The sequence below is a fragment of the Ostrinia nubilalis genome, chromosome 14 (assembly GCF_963855985.1).
Source record: "Ostrinia nubilalis chromosome 14, ilOstNubi1.1, whole genome shotgun sequence".
In the NCBI taxonomy this organism is placed as follows: Eukaryota; Metazoa; Arthropoda; class Insecta; order Lepidoptera; family Crambidae; genus Ostrinia; species Ostrinia nubilalis.
The window spans coordinates 2,005,789-2,028,837 of record NC_087101.1 but is presented as its reverse complement, the minus strand read 5'-3'; the positions used below and the strand labels follow the sequence as shown (position 1 = coordinate 2,028,837).

General features: G+C 36.2%; 2 protein-coding genes across 2 annotated transcripts in view; both read right to left on the bottom strand.

The window, feature by feature from the left end:
* The window catches only part of LOC135077965 (acyl-CoA:lysophosphatidylglycerol acyltransferase 1-like), a 542,351-nt gene that overhangs the window by 23,229 nt on the left and 496,073 nt on the right, over positions 1–23,049 (bottom strand). The gene's annotated exons all lie outside the window — the stretch shown is intronic.
* LOC135077963 (connectin-like) overlaps positions 1–23,049 on the bottom strand; it is a 360,246-nt gene that overhangs the window by 231,749 nt on the left and 105,448 nt on the right. Inside the window, exon 2 of the mRNA XM_063972503.1 lies at positions 11,894–11,917. The gene's annotated coding sequence lies outside the window, so the exon portion shown is untranslated. The remainder of the gene's footprint in view (positions 1–11,893; positions 11,918–23,049) is intronic.

The window sequence follows — 23,049 nt, the reverse complement described above, 5'->3', positions numbered from 1 at the left end:
TGTGGAAATCCTGGGGGGAGGCCTTTCGGCTGAAACGAACGAACGAACTTAGTTTTACGAGGTGGTCAAACATAAAAGCAGATTGTTAAGATTTAGTACAGTAGGTATCAGTTAATGAACCAAATCTACGACTATTTGATATAACGCAATGTGACGTTTTATGACGAAAATTCCATACGATTTGACAATCACAACACACAAGTCTCGTACCTATCGTAACACAATCCAAAAGCAAAAGGAATAGAGATATTTTTTCAATATGAGATCGCAAATCAAACACCTAAATTAATAAACACACATCTTCTAATACACGCAAAGACCTCAAAATTTATTGAAACTAGCACAACTACTATCAATAATTCAGCATCACTAACATTAATGCATACTAACAGAAAACTGAATCATCTACGACATCAGCGATTAAGAACTTTGTACTTAGAAATAATTTTGACACATTTTGCGATATAAAAATAAAAACAAATATGATCCAGTTTAATCATGGGCAATGGGCATAATAATAAAAGAAACATTCACAAAACTCGCCCCAAAGACTTCGCTCAAACAAAAACATTCATAAAAATGCAACCGCCGTACTAGGTTAAGTACAGCACAACCCTTCGGCCGTTGGTACAAATGAGGTTTTATCACAACGTTTCCCCCCATTTGAGGTTATGAAAAATAACAAAACGCCATGCAGATTCAGATATCAACGTACGGAACAACGGTAATCTGCGAAATTGTGGAGATGTGCCTTGGCAACTGCTGGGCTTGGTGCAAGGAATAAGAAACACTAATTCATGAAAAATAAAAATAATATTTTTATTTAGAAAGCTTTTACACGTTCCATTTATACCCTTTTAATGATTCAGGACAAAAATGTGGGCCAGTGTTGAGAAAAAACACCACGAGAAACTCAGACACTATTGTCAGCCTCCTCTTCAAAATTTTCCTTTACAAAACTATTGGTATTAGCACAGAATAATAATAAGTACAGTAATTTTCCGTACTGTAGTGTTAGACCTTCATCTTCTTAAAATAGAAACTCTATTAATAAAACGATTAGAAGGTTCAATATTATCCAGGTCCTTGACCTAAGTTTAAACGAAATGGTCTTTGTTTTTAATTATTAGACTATATAATGTATGAACTTGCACAGCCACCAGAATCAAAATCTAAAGTTTGTGTGCCGACCTATCGATACATAGTTCTGGCACAGAATATAATAAGTAATAGTACAGGTACAGAAGGATTACTCCGCAAGACGATTTAAATAAATGCGAGTCTTGCTACGACGCGATAAAGTGGAATTCAGCTCGCACAGCACTACGTACCTACAATTTTATTCACCTAAAAGTTTTGTCTCTTTCTATCGCGTGCCTCTGAACTCTTCTTACGCTGTTAGGGTTGCTGTCTAGTGAAAAAATAATTAATCTTCTTATATTTAATGAGGTACGTATGTAGCATTCATGACTCATACGCATTCATTATGGAAAACCTTGGGAGAGGCCTTTGTCCAGCAGTGGACGTCATTTGGCTGAAACGAACGAACGCATTCTGAGCAGTAGTCATGGTAGGTTAGGTTCCTATCTTAGATTAATTATTGGCTTTATTAATCTAAGGTTCCTATACTATCCTAAGAATTATTGATTACCTACATGGATAACATATCTTTCAGCATCTCTGGGAAGCGAAAAAAAAGATAAATCCGGTAGATTTCTTTTCGAATTTAAACACCCGAACGCCGCACAATATTTCTTTCTCTTTATGTCCATTTTTAAATAATACTTCGATCATAGAATTAGGTACGTACTACAACGCACGCCAGCGTCCTGACGGGCGCGCGCGTGACACTCGACTGATATAATACCCGCCGGCGGGGCGCTTCGCTGTAGGTAATTATCGGATGTACCGCGCGGAGTGAGCCAGGCCTGGTTCTGGTGAAGCTCTTACTTCTTAATTATGAGCACTTGAGTCCTAAAAATCTAGCGAAATCTGGCTCAAATTCATATTATCTTATTTCCTAAAGTCCTAATCTAACCACTTTCTATTCCTGACTTTCCCTTATCTCATAACTTAGCCCGCTCCGAAATTTAATCCCTATCCTACTGCGAGGCAAAATAGTACCAGACATTTCATATCTCCAGAGCAGTCTATTAACGGTCTTATTAGAAGCGGCGTAGGATCCATAATAGTCGAGCTGATTTTGTGCATGTGTACAGCCTGAGGTCTAAAGATGGCCTAGGTCAGCGGTAAAGTTGTGCTAATGAGTTTCGACGTTTACCAGTTTGTGGGGCTTGACACGGCACTTTTGTTTAGGATTTCATAAGCAAGTGACGTGGTTCGCATATGCAATGAGGTTCATGACTGCATACATCAGAATTAATTTAATCTTGTATTCTAACTAGAGGGCCACTGGTGTATCGTGTATAAACTTCTAAGCATCTACAATGTGGTATTTAATGGGGCTATGGAATTAATCTAAATAAATACCTAAGTTCTTTTGAAGTAATTAGCGAAAGTAACTCTGCTTGTCTGTCTGCTAACTTTCACGTTATTAATTTATTTAACCGATTCAAATACCAGTTTAAGATCCAAGGAAATACTTCTTTATTACACTTTTTTTATTGCACAATGAGGTATTTCTGTGGTAATCCGAAATTTATTCGGGTGTAGTCACAGACAAAAGCGAGTTCCTCATAATATCCTTAATTAAAACTTTATAAAATTCATATTATTATTGTATTAATCTATCCAGAATCCTTTACCAACAATAATATCATCGCAATATTCTTTGTAAACAATAAACAAATATTCTTCTACATCAGTTCCAAGTCTCTTTCAAGCTTTTACTAATATCGTGCGCCGTGAAACATAAGCTTTGAGCTTAAACTAAGCACAAGAAGCTTTGGAATTAAATTTCTCTCAAGGAGATGTCGGCGCGCGGCACGAAATATGGCCGAGTTCTGGAATGATCCGGAATTTACTGGATGCAACCGGTTCCAGTATCCGTATAGCTAAAATTTTACTCCCTTTGTTGGATTCAATGTTATGGATACAGTAAAATGTAACGAGGAAAAAGAGCAAAACGCTAACAGGTGGACTGAAAGGAATTACTGGAAATTTGCAGTCAAAAGTATCCTTTTATGTATGAAAATTAGTCAAAACAAAATAAGTATTAAATTTTTGGAAAAATTTGAACCGAAGAAGACTGGGAAGTTGTTTAAATTAGGATTAACTGTTGAGTTACTAGAAACGTATAGAATCGTTGTGCCTTAAAAAGTAGAAAATACTTGATCGTCATTATTATTTTCTCTCACCATAACCATACCATATTCTTTATTACATTGTCTATTTCCATTAACAACTAAACTTTTTATATAAAATATTATTCCAGAACTAACTCATTTGAACTTATTTTATTTTCATTCGACGACACTTATAAAAAATTTGTAGTTCTTCATTGAAGATTACTTTTAGAGAGTCAAAGTAATTTACTTTTTATTAGCAAGATAAATATTCAGCCACACACTCATGCATATAAATGCGACCCGAGCCGTTAGCACGAGTACTTTTTAATATTTGAATACTACGTTAAACAAGTTTAAGAAGTAAAATTTTCGATTTGCAATGTAAAATCTTGGGCCTTGGTTATGGCTTAGCCCAAGGGGTTCAGAGCGATCTAATTTAGGGGTAACCCAATTTGTCTACCGGTATTAAGATGCGTCCTCACCTACATACTAAATACCGGTAGATTTACTTTCATAAAAACACTGGATACTTAACTTGCACATTATATTGCCTTCTTCTTCTTTTCGTGTCGACAACAAACCTACACAGTGTCAGCCCAAAACTCCGCCACAAAAGTGGCGTTGTCAGCAGCACTCATCAAATCCTCCTGAGTGCAGTTGCTCAGGCACGACATCATGTCTAAATCGACTGGGGAACAAAACCGCACCTGCACTCCATGTTTAAGCCATCCAAGAATCACCACCTGACCAGATTGTCCTTACTACGGCCAACCTGCGTCCGAAGTCTATTTATAAAGACTTCCAAAGGATTTAAAGACATATTGCCTTATTTTGATTACTAGCATAAAAGCATGCCGAGACATCCGTGCGCGTCCCTCTATTTTGACATTTCTAGAGTGACATTGACATTACTCACGTCAATGTCACTCTGACAGCGGCTCATTGGCTACGATACCAATTTTTTAACGTTTAGACTAGGCGCAGACCACCGATTTTTAGTTGGCCGATAGTTGGGCCCGATTTTAATTTGTATGAAGAATCGGCCAAATCAAATCGGTGTAATGTGCGCACTTCCATACATGCCCATACTGATCAACTGCCCGACTAAACTATCGGCCGACGAAAAATCGATGGTCTGCACCTAGGCTTAGAATTTTAACAATTAATAATAGGTACTATTACCATACGATGCTTTAATGGACAAAGTAAATTAGGGATTCTGTCAAAAATCTAACTAAAGTAGATAATACACAAAAAAATACATAGAGAGTCGACTTTAGGATACCTACGAACATAAGCCCTCTCCAATCCGTTTAGCTACGAGTACTTAATGCAGCAATGTGGGGAGTGCTGACCTAATCCTCCATTTGCCTGTTTAACTATAGAGGGTTTTTCTTATGCAGTCGAGACTTGACCTCATCATCATGAATGTTTAGTGACTTTAATTTATCTGAAACCACTTCGGATAAAAATATTTTCTTCAAATGTCTCTCTAAAAGCACAGCACATTATGACAGTCATTTAATCAGAGTGTCAGAGACCATAGGGCGCATATAACATGTAACATTTGGTTTTTCTGTAAGCTTATTATGTTGCTCATTAAATAAAAATAGAAATAAATAAATAAACTATAGGATTGGCCATACCATACACCTTACCCCTCCACTAATCCGCTACATCAGGCAGCGCTATGTGAACGCAGCCTTACTCGTGGTTCTAATTTTAGCGGTAGAGATGGTGTTAAGGGACACAGGTGGCTTTTACTATAAGATACGGTTTATAAGGAAGTCTCTTAGCAAATGGGACGCCCTGGTAATTGACCAAAGTTAGAGGTCAGTGTAGCTCATAGTTGCATAATAGTCTGAATTAACGAGCGATAATGTTCATTATTTTATTAGATTTTAAAAATAAAACTAAGTAATTCAGTTTTACGTAAGCTTAACTTACGCACTATTATGTTTCCTACTAAAATATCATACAATACCTACAATGTACATTAGGGTGGTCCTTATACCTACGAAAAAAAAAATTTTTCTTATATTTTGCGGGGCACCACGTAATTTGAATATATACCATATGAAAGTCTTTCACTATTTTTTTTTAAATTTTTAAAAGACATTTAGGGGTCGCTACCAAGGTTTGAATTTTAAATAAAAACAAAATCTGTATTTGTTAGATTCATTTATTTTTAAAGCCAAAGCCAAATAAAAATATTACATACAAAATTATTGTTGTTGCTATGAACTAAGATATTATGTACAATGTACATATTTAAATCAATTATTTTTAAGATATAAGAGTTTACTTGTTAGTATCTCGACGCGTCGGTACCATGGTCGGTACAGAAGAGGGGTTGAGGGGAGAAGGGGACAAGAAGCGATTGTCTATTCTATCTATGCGATGTTCAATTGCAGGTAAAATGTGATATAAACACTTAAATAAAACATTTATGAAACCATGATTTAAGATTTTCAAAGCTTTTGTAAATATTTTGACAGCTGGTAGCGACCTCTAAATCTTAACTAAAAAAAAAACAAAAAAAGCTAATTTCATATTTAGAGGTATATAATCAAATGAGAAAGTGCCCCGGGGATAATTCAAAAGTCGAAAAATAAGGACCACCCTAATGTACATACATACAATAACAGATATCTTAAAACGTTATTACTTTCACCTTGAATGTAATTCGGTAGAGCGCAATTTTTGTACGGGAGCATAATATTGTTAATAATATTATTATGTATTAAAAATACAATTCAAAAGCTGGTTTTGTTAAAGATGCCATTAAAAATGCATCTAAAGATTGAAATGACATAGTGATCCAACCTTCCCCTCTCTAATTATTCGAGTCTGTCACCGTATTATTTCAAGATCTCTTTCCTTGATAATGTAAAATCTATTCGAAAGATTTGTAAAGAACTTGTACCAAGCAATCAGTCCGTTGACGTGCTCAACGGACTGATTGCTTGGTGCTAATTGTCTAAAGGAACGTCTCGGACTGAATGGATAGATTGTGAACGAGGGTCTGTGTGGGCAAATTAAGTTTGCCTATACAAGTTTATACGGTTATCATTTAGTGTAGTAAAACCCTTGTGATGTATCTTTTAATGGAGCAATTATAGCTATAGCTCAATTTTGAATTTGATTATTTGTGTAAATATTTATAAGAAAAAAAATTAAGGAAGTGAGTAGTTATGAATTAATTGACGATGTCAAATCCTTAATCGAAATGTAATTTTAATAACATATTTTGAGATGAAACAGTGAAATTAATACTGTGTCTGAAATAATGGCATAAAATACATGACACATACATACGCAGTAGTTGTTTAGTTAGGTAGTCAATTAACGGTTTGAACCGCTTTTGTATACAAATGGGAAAAAAATATTTAGACTTTGACAGTCTTATAATATCTTTCGCTATCGCTTCTCGCAATTCCGTAGCGGTATCTAAGTGGTACCTATTTTAATGTAATAACACCATGTAAACACGTAATACGCAAAATAAAGATTTAAATTCAAATTAGAAAAATTCTCAGATCCCATTTACTTTAACCACATCAAATCAAACCAAATGCTCGCCCTCCAAGAGCCATAAAACGAATTCTGCCCCAATTAAAACGAAACCGCACATGTCATGTAACAGAACCCTTCGCAGTTGAAATCCAAATGAAATTACCGCGTCTTGAAATTAAACGCGCATGGCGCGCAAACCTTAAACTCGCATGGAAAAGTTCCTAACGCAATTTGGCCGTACCTCAGACCTGACGCTACGAAACACATAAATTGGCCGCCCGACATCCAAACAAGAAGGCAATTTAGCATTCTGACATAAAATTAAATACATTTCCTTTATAAACCAATTTATTTAGACACCCCAATCCGAGCGCGGGCCAATTATAAACTCGTTTATGTTAAACAGCTCTTCAAAGGCATAGGTCAGTTTGTTTTTGATTCCCAAATGGTAACGCACATAGTGTGATAAGATAACATCAAATGGGGTATTAAAATTCATATTAGAATGAATGGAAAATGGAAACGATCGAAATAACTTCAGTTATTGACGTAATGGTATACCAAAATTTACTACATAATAACGTATGTTAAGTAATGTATTGGGTTGTTTGATAAAAACTGAATTTATTAAACAAATAGGGTTACAATGTTTGCTTCAATAATGTGTTTCTTAGTCCATCGTGTGAGCTTAGGTCTAACATTTTAATACTTTATGAGGCGTATAGGCAAAATATTTAAAGCACTACTTGATCGAAATTATTTTTTACGTAGGTAGTAAAGATGTTTTCAGTTGTGCTATGTGGGTTTTAATGCTAGCAAATAAATTCTGCCTTCATTTTCTCTCAGAAGAATGACTTGTCTTCTTTATTTTCATCTGAATTGTTTTAATTAATTAAGTCTCAGCCAGTTTATTTAAACTATAAAAACATTTCCAAATTGCGCTATCATTTTTCACACCGTTATTTTCGCCCGTTCCAAAAATAAATAAAACTTTATTAAGTTTTCACAAGAAAAATAAACCTAAAACACGTCTCAGTAACGTCTGTGACTACACAAACGAAAAGTTCAAATTAAATTTCGAACATAAATACGTCTTATAAACGCTCTGGCGAATTAAAATCAGCGCGAAGTGCGAACTCCTTGCGGTCCAATTTGGAACGGCATTTGTTTTATTCGAAATTTCGAAATCGCGCGGAATTCATTCGCGGGACTCGTTTGAAATGTCAAAATAATGTCGCGGAGCCACGCGGAGCCATAAAATATGTTTGCAACGTCTAACTAAGGGCTCGTTCTCAGGGCCATCCAGTTTTGTGAGATCCAGTAAAGCATAATCCCGCCTAACTGGACTGTTGAAATTTGAATTACAAAGTCAAACAGATCGGTTTTTTGCGGGACTCTGCAAACGGGTTGTTCATGTAAACTTTAATATTAAAACACCTATACCTTCTACTAAACGGGGTCCTGCAAAAAACGGGATGTCTCATTGGAAACAAGCCCTTACGAACGCTCTGGCAAATTACGCCCGTATTCACAAACATTACTTTGAGGTCTTAAAGTGCGCGTGGACGAACAGGGTGACACATGAACTAATCGCAGAGCTCTATTCAATGCTGTGCGTTCGATTTGCTGATCCACTTAAGCAAGCATCGTTTGTGAATACGGGCGTTAAAATCAGCGCGAAGTGCGAACTCCTTGCGGTCCAATTTGGAACGACAGGCTGAACGGCATTTGTTTTGTTCGAAATTTCGAAGTCGCACGGAATTCGTTCGCGGGCTCTAGTTTGAAATGTCAAAATGATACCGCAAAACCATAAAATATGTTTGCAGTATCTTACATTTAATTAAGAGTAGGCGCACACCGTTGATTTTTAGTTGGCCGATAGTTGTGCTCGATTTTAATTTGTATGAAGAATCGGCCAAATCGAATCGGCGTAGTGTGCGCACTCCCATACATGCCCATACTGATCAACTGCCCGACTAAACTATCGGCCGACGAAAAATCAACGGTATGCGCCTACTCTAAACGATGAATTTGCACTAGACTACCATTCGAAAGCTTCATTAAAAATAAGTATTTAATTCAAAGAACACGTTTTTAAACACTCACATGCTTGCGTAATTTGCACCAGTTTACAAAATTATTTTAGTTGTCAAGCTGTAGAAGTAGGTTCTATAGGATTTGCATTAGTCAGAGTAATCCAGAGGATAATAAAAATTCATCTAATTAGTATCGAGTTCACTACTAATTGCCTTGTTTTATAAAAAAATGTTGCTTTATTTAACGAACTTGAGTATTTTTAAAAATATTGTGTCATCCATTTTTTACTGCGTGAGCACTATCTTCAAAGCTGTCACATTTTTCGCAAATAAAAATAATTAATAAAGGCATCTTTCATAATTAACGAAACTTTAACGATGTTGGCAATGGACTTAAAAATGGAGGAGAGAAAATCACTTGGTGTTCCCATGTAGTTGCAGACTTCAAACAAAACTATTCTTTGAGTTCTGGTTAATAAAGTTCATTTTTCAAGAAGATGTGTGCGAGTTACTGAATTAATTAGTTTTTTAAATTGCTTGGTGCTAATAATTCAGTTTTTGTAAACTTAAGTGTTATTTTTGTGATGAAGTTAGAGCTAGTCAGAGTCCCCAGCCGCGTTCACACCAAATAACAAATTGAATTGAAAACCATTTTTAGTGACGTGCCCATAATATTGAAAAAATCCGCGATTTGTATACAATAATATGTTTGATTAATTTATAATATTGCAACTTAATCATACCCTTTCTGTATCATTATTTTTCACAGTCACATTGCTCTCTCAGTCTCAAATAAAAAAAATATTCTCGAATGTCTACTAAAAATAATTTCTGTTTTCTACTAAAAATAAATGTAGGTACTAAAAATAATTTCTGTTTCTGTGATCAGTGCAAAAGTTCGACTACGGCTTTCTTTATACTACGAGTACACTGAGCTGTAGCTACGTAGCAATCAGCAATCGGGCGCGGTGCCGTAGCAAAATCGTAGCACCGTAGTACTCGTAGTATAATAAATCAGTAGTCGAAAGTCAGCACATTATTAAAATTATCAAATATAAAATAATATATTATGAAATAATTAAAATAAAATGTATTAAAGTTGTTGTAAGTATACTGCTGTTGTATTTTATTATGTTTGATATTAAACGTAAATATTCCGCTTTAAATTTTAATAAGCTGTTAGCAAATAGTTTGGTCCTTCAGAAATTTTCGTAATTCTCTTTTATCATACTTCAAAGTAAGTATTAAAATACAACATAAATATTCAAACCTCCTTTAAATTGGTGGGCATTCTAGACCCAACATTTCGTACTTAAGCTAGTTTCAAAACAGACGTGCCATTGAAATAAATCTACCAATCACTCAATAGCAAATTTATGTAGATTCCGGTATTTGGGAAGACAGATTTCCAAAGGAGTCTGGGTCCCTTACAATCAGCCTGCGAACCATGCATAATTGGCTTAAACATTGCTTGCCAACCTTTTAAATAAAACAGTTTCAAATATAAACTTTGTTACAGTTATTATTTACTACAGGTATACATAGCTAACCTAATAAATAGCTAAGCAATGTATAGAGTGTAACGCCCATTCACAAACATAACTATGAGGTCTCACAGTGCACGTGGACGCACAGGGTGACACGTGAACCAATCACGGAGCTCTATTCAAAGCTGTGCGTTCGATTTGCTGCTTCTCTTAAGCATCGTTTGTGAATACGACGTTATTATACACCACCTGCCACAAGTCTTTGGCCAGAGTATAGTATGTAAAGCCTGGTCCGTGAGCACGTAGAATTTTGTCCAATGACCCCAAGCTATCCATCCTTATCGCTCGCGCGTAATTATATTGATGTCGCGACTGTGTGACGGGCGCCCGCAGTAAGTGTGCGAGTGCGACAGCAACCAAAAATAAAAATAAAAAAACCAGGCTTTAGTAAGAACTTTGAGTTATTAATTTTATACTATCATTAAGCTGTATCTTTCGTTGATTTACATCAGAATATTGGAAACCGCTGGACTAAAGAAACCTCGTCTTGGATTTAAATTAGTCGATCCTTTGCGAATTAGGATCCGAATTTACGAGACCGGGTCTAATCTATGAAGCTCACTAGACTGACGCAAAATAATTTATGTTGATTCAGTTTATTTTAATATTTCGATTAATTAATATGAATCTAAAATACTCGTACTTATAATCTAGGAATAATTTTTAAGATGATTTAATAATGCTAAAGAAAGGTTAGAAAAACATGCATTTTTAATGAAGAATGTTCACTAATTTTGTTTTTTAGCTTTCTGTATTCTCTGTTAAAAATAAAAAATACACGTGAAAGAATTATTTCGATACGTCAATTCGTTTCCAAGATATTGAATTTTAAAAGTGCGGGCGGCGGCCGGCCCGCCATTTTATGCGCGTGACGTCATATTACAGTGGCTGGCTCATATTTGTATGGGTAGAATCTTGCAAGCTGAATTAAGACCCACTTCCAGGCAACCGATTAAGCTGAAATTTCGCAAACACATGTGATTTGGATGACCATGCAATATTATGATGACATGGAGCTGATTTGATGATGGAGCTGGAAGGTGGCCATAGGAACTCTATAATAAAACGACTTAAATGCATCGAGTTTGGGCTCGTTCGTTTTGTATTGATGAGTATTTTAATTCTATATAGTAATCAGGGTCTAATGATGAAGCTGGAAGGTAATTCGCAATAAAACGACACAATCGCATCAAGTTTGGGTTTGGTTCAATTTTAATTTCTGTGATGGGTCTGGGTGTTAATATGTATAATAAGTTTGTATTTACAAAAAAAAAATGTATTTAAGTATGTTTCTATCCGTTTTCTAGTGAGCGGACACTGTGAAGGTACGTCACGCGGGGTCACGTGACCGTCGGCGGGACTCAATATTTAAGCGAACTTTGAATGCCTATAAAATCATAACTACTGGGTATTTTTGAATGAAATAAAAACTAATGTATTTGTAAATGTACAAGCTTAACTGTAACATAGGTTTCAAGTGATTTTGCATACCTAGTAACATTCTCAATTGCTATGAAATAAAATGTAATTAAAAAAATAATATTACCTTTATTAGAATCGTCGCTAGAACCTGTAACAAGAAAACAATAATTAACATTTAATATTTTACACCAAAGGATTAAGTGGTAGATATTAACTGTAAAAAATCTAAACGTTAAAATATCGGTATCGTTATAGCCAATGAGCTGCTGTTAGAGTGACATTGACGTAAGTAATATCAATGTCACGCGAGAAACGTCAGATTAGAGGGACGCGCGGGAGTGATTATTGTATTTAAAATGAGACAAATAATGTGCATTATGTGCAAGTTAAGTATCCAGTGTTTAATTGACCAGAATAGATCTACCGACCTCAAAAATACTTAAACTAACACCTGGTATAAGAAGCCAAAATGTGCTACAATGTAAGCTTGATGTGCTCTCCGTCCGTATTCTAAACAAACTTCAAACTCCTTTTCCAGAAGTTGAAGGTAATTTTCTATACAGAAATGTTGTTTACCCCTAAGAATCAGAACTTTTAATAATCTGTGTTACAAACTGCACTCGTACTCTGATCTGAATAGTGCACTCACCAAAAGACTGTGCCGAGTAACTTATTCTAGACTTATCCGAGTCTTAGAAACTTAAACCACGAAGGAACCACAGTAGGGTAAGATGCAGTAATAGCACTAAAAAAGCGCCTGGAGTCGTATTTTCACGCTTTTAACAATAAATTATATCTGAAAACTAGCGGCCGCCCGTGACTTTGTAAGCGTCGATCCCGTTTTTCCTCCTTAGGGGTGGAGTTTCGTAAAATGCTTTCTTAGCGGATTCCTACGTCATAACATCTACCTGCATGTCAACTTTCAGCCCAATCCGTCCAGTGGTTTGGGCTGTGCGTTGATAGATCACTATGTCAGTCAGTCAGTCAACGGGACTATTCCCACCTCTCGTTCCCACCACTGCAACTCCTGTGTAGCCAGGATCTACAGCTTGACCGCCACAAAAACCCAACCAATGAAGGTCAAGTTTGTCCCGGGGGAAAGTTAAACTGTCATTGGACCCGCAACGAAATTAATCAGAAGAACATAGGACGAGTTCGAAATTAAGGTTCGACTTCCCTCCATTGCAAAGCGGATGACAGGTGACAAACAAAGGTTTAAAACCTTTAAGAAAAAGATTATGCACCACGGACAATAAATTAAATTAAGGGGGCCTATCTTATGAGCAATTAACAACTACCTGCCAATAATATTTTTCACAAAATCGCTTAAAAGCACGGAAATTTTTCCTTGTCGCGACAAGATCGGTGTAATAAATTGCGGAAACAGATGTATGTTGTATTGAATTAAGCATTATATCACGTTCATGTTTCCAAAGATCACACTCCCACAAGATATGATGGGCAGACTGCTCATGACTGATATCATCAGTGGAACACTCGCAAAAAGGAGACGGAACTAGTTTGAATTCGTGAAGTTTATGTTTAAAGTTGCCATGTCCCGTGAGGAACTGCGACGAGCAATTGTCGATTTCTAACCATCGCCTAGTTAGACGTTCGCGTACATTCGGGAAGAATTTATATAAGTGACGTCCTTTGACTGACGTATCCCATCTTTTTTGCCATTCATTAAGTAAATCTTCTTCAACGACTTCAGTCAGTCACCTTTGAGTTTTATTATATTTAGATTACTTTCTCTGCTTACTGAATACTTTCTGCATCTGTGGTAAGATGTTTAACTTAGACCCTGAGGTCCAGGTTCAATTCTCATTGGGGCAACTAGTGGTAGGGCCACGTCTTACATCAGACCCAAAAGCCCTTCGATCCACAGCCGGGACAATATTTTTGGAGGTTGCTTGGTGTGGCTAATGGCATATTCTAGTCCACCTGTCATCGCTCAATTCGTCGCCATAACAACAATGTTGTATTTCGGCAGGTGGAATCAAGAAAGGCAGTTCCTTTGTGGTTAAGGATTCCGGGTGAACCTTGGTTTTACCTTCAACCTGAACACCACTTTTCATCAGGTGAAAGATCTCCCATCATGATTAAAAATACTCGACAGAGAATGAGAGTCGTAGAGCCAGTCAACCGATCAAAGCGCTTTTATCGCTGAAGCGCGCACCATTTAACATTTGGGTAATGCTTGCATGTTATTTTTAGTCAAAAATACCTGTACCTTATCAGAAGTACCTCTTGGGTTTAGTGCGTTAAATTAGGAGAGGATTAAAACTTTACATTTGGGAAAAAACATCAATACGAGCATAAACTATTCTAGTTACGTTAATACGAGTTTAAGTAGATACACTGGCCTGCAAAAGTAAGTATCACACTTTTAAAATTAATGTATTTTCGAAACTATAGAAATTAGAAATGTAAAATTAAATCGATTTATAGCAAATCTTATCAGCTTTCTATAAGATTATACTCTATTTCAAGTCCTTTTTACTTCAAAAGTATTATAATATCTTGTGGTACTTACTTAAAAAATTATTGCAATGTCAAATGTGATACTTACTTTTGAAGGACAGTGATCCTATTTGTAGTAGGTACCTACAGTGAAAGTACTGTATCTCTATTACACTATAACACTATCCAAGTACACAAGTCTTGGAAAGAAATAAGGTTTCCTTTATATTAGCGTTGGTATTGTAAAAACTGTTTCATAATTCATTTATTTTATGACCTGCCTCATAACTGAGCTCCGTTGTATTATTGTGTAGTGTTTATTTCTCTCCAGTTGTTCGTAGAACGAGATGGTTTGAGAGAGTATTATTTTTCGCATTTGCATTTTGGCTTAACGGCCAGTTAGATGTATTTTATTATGAAGCAAAAGGTTTATGTTGTCAGTTTAGTTTTAAAATATAATTAGTTTTGTTTATTGATGTAGCTCAAGCACCAATACAAAGTACTTTAAGTCTTATTGCAGACGGAAAAAGACTCTGAATTAGGGGACATAGCACACCTTGACAGGAATATTGTCACTAAGGAAAATGTCCAGGAAAAGCGTTTCAAATCCTTCGCGGACGCCGTAAGTTGGCTATAACTACATACATACATTATAACTATACATACTATTGTAAAGGTTTTTATCAATATGCAAAGCTTCTTCAAATCCCAATACACGTTACCGTGCTTGATGTCAACTATTCTCTTGCAACCGCCATCTAGAGGTCACCTCTACATTTAATCTTGGTCTCCACTCTAGCACTTGTAATAACAAGATACCTCCAAGCTCCAGGTTCTTGATAAGGAAACCATAATTCGCAAACAATTTGCCCAAACCCCAGAATGTTGGCATGGCTAGTCCGGTGTTTGATATCAAAGGCTATCCTGAAAACATAGCTTGCGGTTTAGCGCGCGCGCCCGATGCGCTTTAATTAAGTTTAATAGTCAGCTTTAATACTGAACCTAGATTATACTGTGTTCGGTAATTTGAAGATTACTATGTGGGCTTCGTAATTGGTTTCGTTTTAGAACAAAGTGGTGGCAAAATGTGCCCACATAGAGGTCAAGCGAGGCATTTTTGGTAGTTTTAGATTGGTCGCAAAAAGTTTGAATACATTTTGAACTTTAACGATACGGGACGGGCACAAAACTACATGGTTTTATAAGTCTACCCGAATGAGAGTAAAAGAAAACTTGTACAACAGCAACTTTATATTTGTATAAGTAGTCAACAGCACATAAAACTGTAAAATATGTAGCAAAATATCATCTAGGTACACATTTAATTTTGTAAGATGATAAAGAGTTCAGTTTGATTTGCCATCTTCTATTAGTCTATACTATTCTATAGATAGATGTAGACGATGTTTGGGTTTGAAACTCCATTTCTTAGAAACAAGTCTCCCGGTAAACTGGCCCCAGTCTTCCTATTGAGGATTCGTAGAAATCCTAACTCAAGACGTAACCCAACCAGAGTTTGTCACGCTAGAATAATTAAACATAACTCTGTGTATTCACTAGTTTACGGAGTATTGAATAATTTACAATGTTTCGAAGTAACAAGCATTCTGTTCACAGTTCCGTACCCGTGTGTTTCCAAAGTATTTATAAAGGGTGTCCCAAAATTGATGAAAATTTTAAATTCAGCCACATTTATGCAGAATGGTCATGGTAAATTTCGACAAACGAGTGCATTGCTGCGTGCGTGCCATTCGTTATCATTATGATTCAATAAAAATAATACAATCAAAGGGCTAAAAACTATGTTTTCTAGTTAATTCAAAAGTTTCGTTAATTTTGGGACACCCTATAATTCCGAGTGGTGGTAACTGCCAATGAAACTGAAGTTAGGGTTTATCTAAACATCGTTGCGCACACGCGTCGATTGGGCCACAAATTGGGCGCTCAGTGAAAACTTGTCAGTTTAGATAAGCCCGGTCTTACAAGTCGACGGAATACCAAATTTAAATTTGCATTGTTTTAAATAAACTTGCAAAGGTCAGGTTTGGAATTTATAATGATCGAGGTTTAAATGAAACTTTAAATTGTACAGTCAGCGTCTAATAGTTCGTGTCACAAAAAGGAGCCAAAAAATAAATAAATAAATACCTTTGGACAATTTCACACAGCGCTATCTAGCCCCAAAGTAAGCAATTAATTTTCTTGTGTTATGGGTGCTAGCTTAACGGATATACTACATATATACTTTTTAAATACATACGTATTATACATAGTAACACCCAGACCCGTCACAGAAATTAAAATTCATCATTTCAATTTCTGCCCGGCCGGGAATCGAACCCGGGACCTCTCGTAGTCCGTTTTAAAAAGGTCGCAACACGTCTTTGTTATTGGAATAAGGTGGTTGTCAACTTTTTGGCCACATTGGGTGTCATGGACTTTTTGACGCTGGCTTTACAGTGTCATTTTATTCTGAAAAGATGGCAATGTTAGGCCAATAAACATTAATAAACATAACAAAGAAGCACTATAAGCAAAAGACCGAACAACTTACTACATTTCCCTTTGAGCAATCTAAATAGATATAAGCACTTTACAGTATATTTTTAGAACCTAAAGCACTTAAACTAAGGCCCACCAATAAGTATTAAGATGTAAGTGTTTCAAACTAGTTTATTTCAACTATTACAGACGGAACCCCGGGTTCTTTCAGAGAAAAACTTCCATTTTATCATCCTATTTCGTTGGACACAATAGAATAATGGGTTATGTTGTGTGTTTTTAAGTAGATTGGGTCTGTATGCGGGCACTTACAGCTTTATATGGCACAGTTAGCGGGTACTATTGTGACTTTATCAACGCCATTCGTACTTAGCCTATGCGCAGACCACAGACTTTTGGTTGGCTGATAGTTGAACCCGATTCTAATTTACATGAAGGATCGACCGATATTATTTTTTTTTTCTTTTTTATCCACAACGAGGAAGCTCTTGGCGTGTAATGTGCGCACTTTCATACATCTCCATACTAACTAACAGCTCGACCCAACTATCGGCCAACTAAAAGTCGGTGATCTGCGCCTAGGCTAAGAGCGCTTTCGCTTATAGGCGTTTTTGTCGCGCGACTATAGCGCTTCTAAGTCGCGCTGCAGTAGCGCGACTCGTATCCATACATATATGTAGCGCAGCTGCAGCGCTACATAAATATGAAATACCAGCTTTTGCCCGCGGCTTCACCCGCGTGAAATTCAGTTTGTCACATATCGTCATAAATTAATGTTATTCTGGGTTGTAATCAATAATACTGTAAAGTGTCATCAAAATCCGTTCAGTACTTTTTGCGTGAAAGAGTAACAAACATCGAGACATCTACACAAACTTTCGCATTTATAATATTAGTAGGACTACCTTTCAGTCAAACCTGTGGCCATGGCCAAAAATAAAGTTAAAAGTACGGCTTTATCGCAAAATGATCTCAAAATTATTATCATATTTTATTATTTACTTTGCTGAACTTAGCTCCATGATAATTCACTGCAAAAAATGTTTCTTATGAATGTACTGATGAGAGAGAAAAATAACACGTAACAATATTTTTACATTATATTCGTGTTGAGGATACAATTATTATGCCGTTAAGCCCGTTACGTCACGATAAGGTGTGTGTACAATATAGCATTACCTGCAAGGCGATCACTGAGTATATGTTTTGTTCTGTAATAATTTGATTTTTCAAAATAATAAAATTGTGTAACATTTTCTCGTGGAGTTACGAGAAATACAATTTTAATGCTCACTCACCGTCATAATTACATCGAACATACCGTTGGTCATTTGCGGGTACGTAACTTATTTCATTTGAGCTTTAACTTGTATCATACGATGTTACACAGAAGTGGTGTAGTGTAGAAATACCTTTACGGTATGATTTGCCAAAAACGTACGTAATGATAACGCCAATTTATTATAAGGCACTTACGCCAATGCTTTTCACTTTACGACAAAGCGTTATTGGCGTAAGCGAACTTATTTTCCTTAAGAGGCAACTAATAAAACTTGTATCACAAGAGTAGTATAATAAATGGCTCCAAGTCCTTACAGTTCAGTGGCTTCGTCCAAATATTGCGGGACAAATTTCTGAAGACAAGCGCCATGGGGCGTAGTTACATAATGAACAATAGCTCAGTATCTTTATGGTAACAAATAAAGCAGTGTTTAAACAACACGGCAACAATAGCGTTAACTTCACGTTGAAAATATTAAAAATGTCTTTTTGTTGCCAAAAACTGATTCCTCTAAGATTGTGAGATACAAAATAAGGTCATATACCTACCTACATTAAGCATACAAAATAATTAGCACAGCAGCTAATTAATAATCGTTTGCAATACTGTATCTCAATTACTTTAAAATAAAAGTCTAGTCGTCTGTTTTTAAGAGTAATCCGTCGTTTGGGAGCGCATTGATAGGTGGACGCGAACAGGCTAAAGCAGTGTAAAGTACATTTTATGCAAAAAGTGTTATATTATCTGTCGCCATAACAACAATGTTAACAGCATTGTTGTGTTCCGGCAGTTAGAGGTAAGATAGCCAGTTCCTCCGTGGTTGAGGATTTCGGGTGAAGCTCGCTTCCACCTTCGGCCTGATCGTCACTTACCATCAGGTGAGATACAGGCTAAGAGCTTTCTCGTTGTGGATAAAAAAAATATATAAACAATTGTAATAATTATATACCAGTGTCCATTGAGGTTTACTTACTGACTCAATCTATACTATGCCACCCGCCACAGGCGTAGTAACGCTACATAATTTTTCCGTTCCCGTTTCATAATGTCCCCAACAGCCAATAGAGGGCGCCCACATTTTACATGACAACGACTAAGGCCCAGAACACACGGTGAAACGCAATTGCAACGAAACTGCAACTTCTAGTTACTTTTGAGTTGCATCTAAGTTTCTGCCATAGATTCCGTTGAGAGACCACACATGACGCGACCATTTCAAACCGGTTTGAAACTGGTTTCAATTTGCTTTTCACCGTGTGTTGTGGGCCTAAGGCTCGGAGCACGTGTAAAGGTATTGGTAGACTTTCGTCTTTTGTACCGGTTTTGGATGGTTTCTATACAGAAGTTAGTTTTTGTTGAGAACACTGATATAACTAGGAACGTGTAATAATAGCCCTATATTTAAGAGTAAAATCGACGAAACATCAATTTTATGCCCTTGTAACAAGTGCTATTTTGCAAGAAAATGTATATTCTTAGAGTTTCCATTTTTCGCAGGTTTCAAAGAACCAAATTATTCTAACAATAGTTACTCATTACTTCAATACCTACTAAAGATATCGTATCGTAACTTTCCCATAGTACCTATTGTATTTCTTCTGCAAAGCCTTTTGGAACGATATAAAAATACGTTCCTACTGAAAATTCCTTTTCCAATGTCAAAACTAACAAAATAATTATCCGAAACCATAACGTTACACGTTGAACTACTTTGCTAGCTGATAGAGCTAGAAAAATTGAAGAATTAATTATTATTAGAACCTCTTGCTTGAAAAAACAATACTGTACTCAAGTACGAGTAACTCTATTCAAAACCAAGGAACATACACCATCGTTTTCATCAGAATTCGGGTCGTCAGCGCGCTCCCGGTTTTAATAGAGAGCGGTTTTATAAAAATGTGCGCTCAAACCCGGAGTGGTTACCGACGTACCTAATTACTGTTCTTCTTTTTGCTGTGAAAATTTTGACACAGTGGGATGTCAATTCAGTAATTTTACTTGCTTAGATACATGCTACCGGCGTGTAACCGCACATGACCGATGTAAATGGCGACATCTCCTATCAGAGCCTAAGACATACTTTGGGTTGCTGGCCCAAAGTGTGTTTAGATGAAATGAAGAAAATAAGATAGTAAATAAGTGCTAAAACTAAAAGTAGTTCCATTGCTATTGCAGTTAGTACAATCATGCTTCATGCTAGCCTAACATGCGCGCACGCGAAGAAATGTATCGAATGAAGTGATAAGCCCTTACTATGTTTGTCAACGATGAAATTATGCCGTGACGCGTATCGCCTGGTAAAACAATCTGTGCAAATGAAGTAAGGATTTGCACTACACTCCCCACGCTGGCCAAACGGGTTGTGGAGGCCATAGTTTATCAAACTTTTCATTTAGTCGCCTCTTACGATACTCACTCGAAGAGGGAGGTGGTCTACTTTACCGGAACTACAGAGTTTATCAGAATATTTAAGTAGATATTTATATTTTTTAATTTACAATAGTAAGGGCTATATTTCACCGGGACACCATGGCGGCACAACCACTCGCCGCTACCAACAAAATGTATGCAGCTTTGCGCAACCAAACGGACACCAGGTGAGTAACTCTCTATAGAGCTGTATACATTTTGTTGGTAGCCGGCGACTGGTTGCGCCGCCATGGTGTCCCGGTGAAATATAGCTCTAAATGCGGAACTCATCAATATTTTTTTATGTAGAAAGTTCCTTTTCCTTAGTCGCCATTGCGGTAGCCTACTGTATAAGCTTACATTGTATCAGTTTTTATTCCTGCCGGGAACATTTTGGGTAGCTCTCCGTAGCACAATCGCTCGAAACCGTTACGAGAAAGCATGGAGGTGTTTTAAAATTGCTTTTTTTCTCGTTTCAGCACCTTTTTACCGCCCATTCTTGGCTAATTACCTTTTTGTTCGCATTTTATTTTTAGTCGTTCAAGATTTTTTAATCAAATGTTAGGAGGCAAAGTAATTAAAATAGGTACAAGGTGATAGAACCAAAATCTAATACTGAGTAAGTAGTACGAGTACTAGTCTAAGTATATAGTTCTATAATATTTATTTATTTATTATTTATTTATTTATTTATTTACAAGCTTAAGCCTATTTTTACAGAAATCCAATACAATAGGCAAGCGAAATATGACAGGAACGTAACAATAGTAATATAATAGGATTTCGTATATTAATGCATTGCACTTATATCACAACTACATAATGCTACACAATTTGGCTTGATGTGGCTGTCGCGATGTCGTATTTACTAAAGCTTATACTGAAGTTTTTTGACAGCATAGTTGTCAAAACTATAAGCTTGTTTTAAATAGTGACGTAACTCAACGAAATTTAACTTTACGTGTAACACCACATAGTGCACTTGACCGTTGCGCGTGCACTTTGAATGCTGGCGAGAATTTAAAATTTGTAAGTGGCAAATGGAAGCCGAAGTGCGCTTACTGTGTTTTTGTAGTACCATACACACAAACAACGTTACCATTATTTTATATAGTGAAATAAATATTTGAAATCAGGTTAACCACTACCTTTTATGGATAATAAAATTTTCTTCAATTCGAAAAAGCTTAATTATTATTAATGACCGTAGAAGCAAACTGTACTATTATCATCTTATAAAATTATTTCAATGCAATCTGTGTATTCATACAGAATCCACCTTTAAATTAATATACTTAATTGCTGAATTGTTTTTCACCATGATTTATCTGGAAGAGACCGCTACCAAAAGAGTATAGATTTGTCTATAATACAGTGTGAGTCACGTTAAAGTGTACATATGAAAATATATGAAACTAGACCTATTTTTATCGATAAAAAAGAGGTCAAAAATTTTTTGAGATTTTTTTTTAATTTTTTATAGAATTTTTTTTCTTCCAACTACTTATTGTAAAGAAAACGTAATAACTTTTAAACTAAGCGGTATATCCTGATAAAATAAAAACAGTAATAATGCTAAATAACAGGCGATACTAAAAAAATACATGAAATACCTAGAACATGCCAACAAATAATAAAAAATGATACTTTTTGAAAAAAATCTGCTTAAAAATTCGTATTTTTTTGGTTATTTGATAAATTTCTCCAAAAAATGCCCCTATAACAGGTGGTTTTTATTACTTTTTATTATTCTCTATCGTATTACTTTTGTAAAACCAAAAGTCGCATGTCTCTATCCCTATCACAACGTTTGCAATTATCGTTTGAACTAAGCCTCTCCGGGCGCGCCATTCAACGCTTCGTTAACAACGAAACTGAAAGTGACTCTAGATTTGTAATTTTGACTAGCGGCCGCCCGCGACTTCGTACGCGTGGATCCCGTTTTACCCCCTTCATCTATCTTACGCGGTTTAGATTTTTTCATACAAATGTTTTTTCCCGCTAACTCCCGTTCCCGTTGGAATTTCGCAATATCTTGTTGTAACTAAGCTTTAAGTTTACTAAGGGACCTGCATGCCAAATTTCAAGCGTCTAACTTAAGCGGTTTAGATTTTTCATACAAAAGGATTTTCCCGGTAATTCCTGTTCCTGTGGGAATTTCGGGAATTCCTTTCTTAGTGCACCTCTACGGTACCTAAGCTACGTCCCTTATAAATTTCAAGTGCCTACGTTTAGCCGTTTAGGCTGTGCGTGGGTATGTCAGTGAGTCAGTCATACAAAAGGAATTTCCCGCTAATTCCAGTTCCCGTGGGAATTTTGCAATATCCTGTTGCAACTAAGCTTTAAGTTTACTAAGGTACCTGCATGCCAAATTTTAAGCGTCTAACTTACGCGGTTTAGATTTTTTCATACAAATGTTGTTTCCCGCTAACTCCCATTCCCGTGAGAATTTTGCAATATCCTGTTGTAACTAAGCTTTAAATTTACTAAGGTATCTGCTTGCCAAATTTCAAGCGTCTAACTTAAGCGGTTTAGATTTTTCATACAAAAGGATTTTCCCGCTAATGCCCGTTCCCGTGGGAATTCCTAAGTATCCTATAACCTGCCCAGGATTATGAAGAATA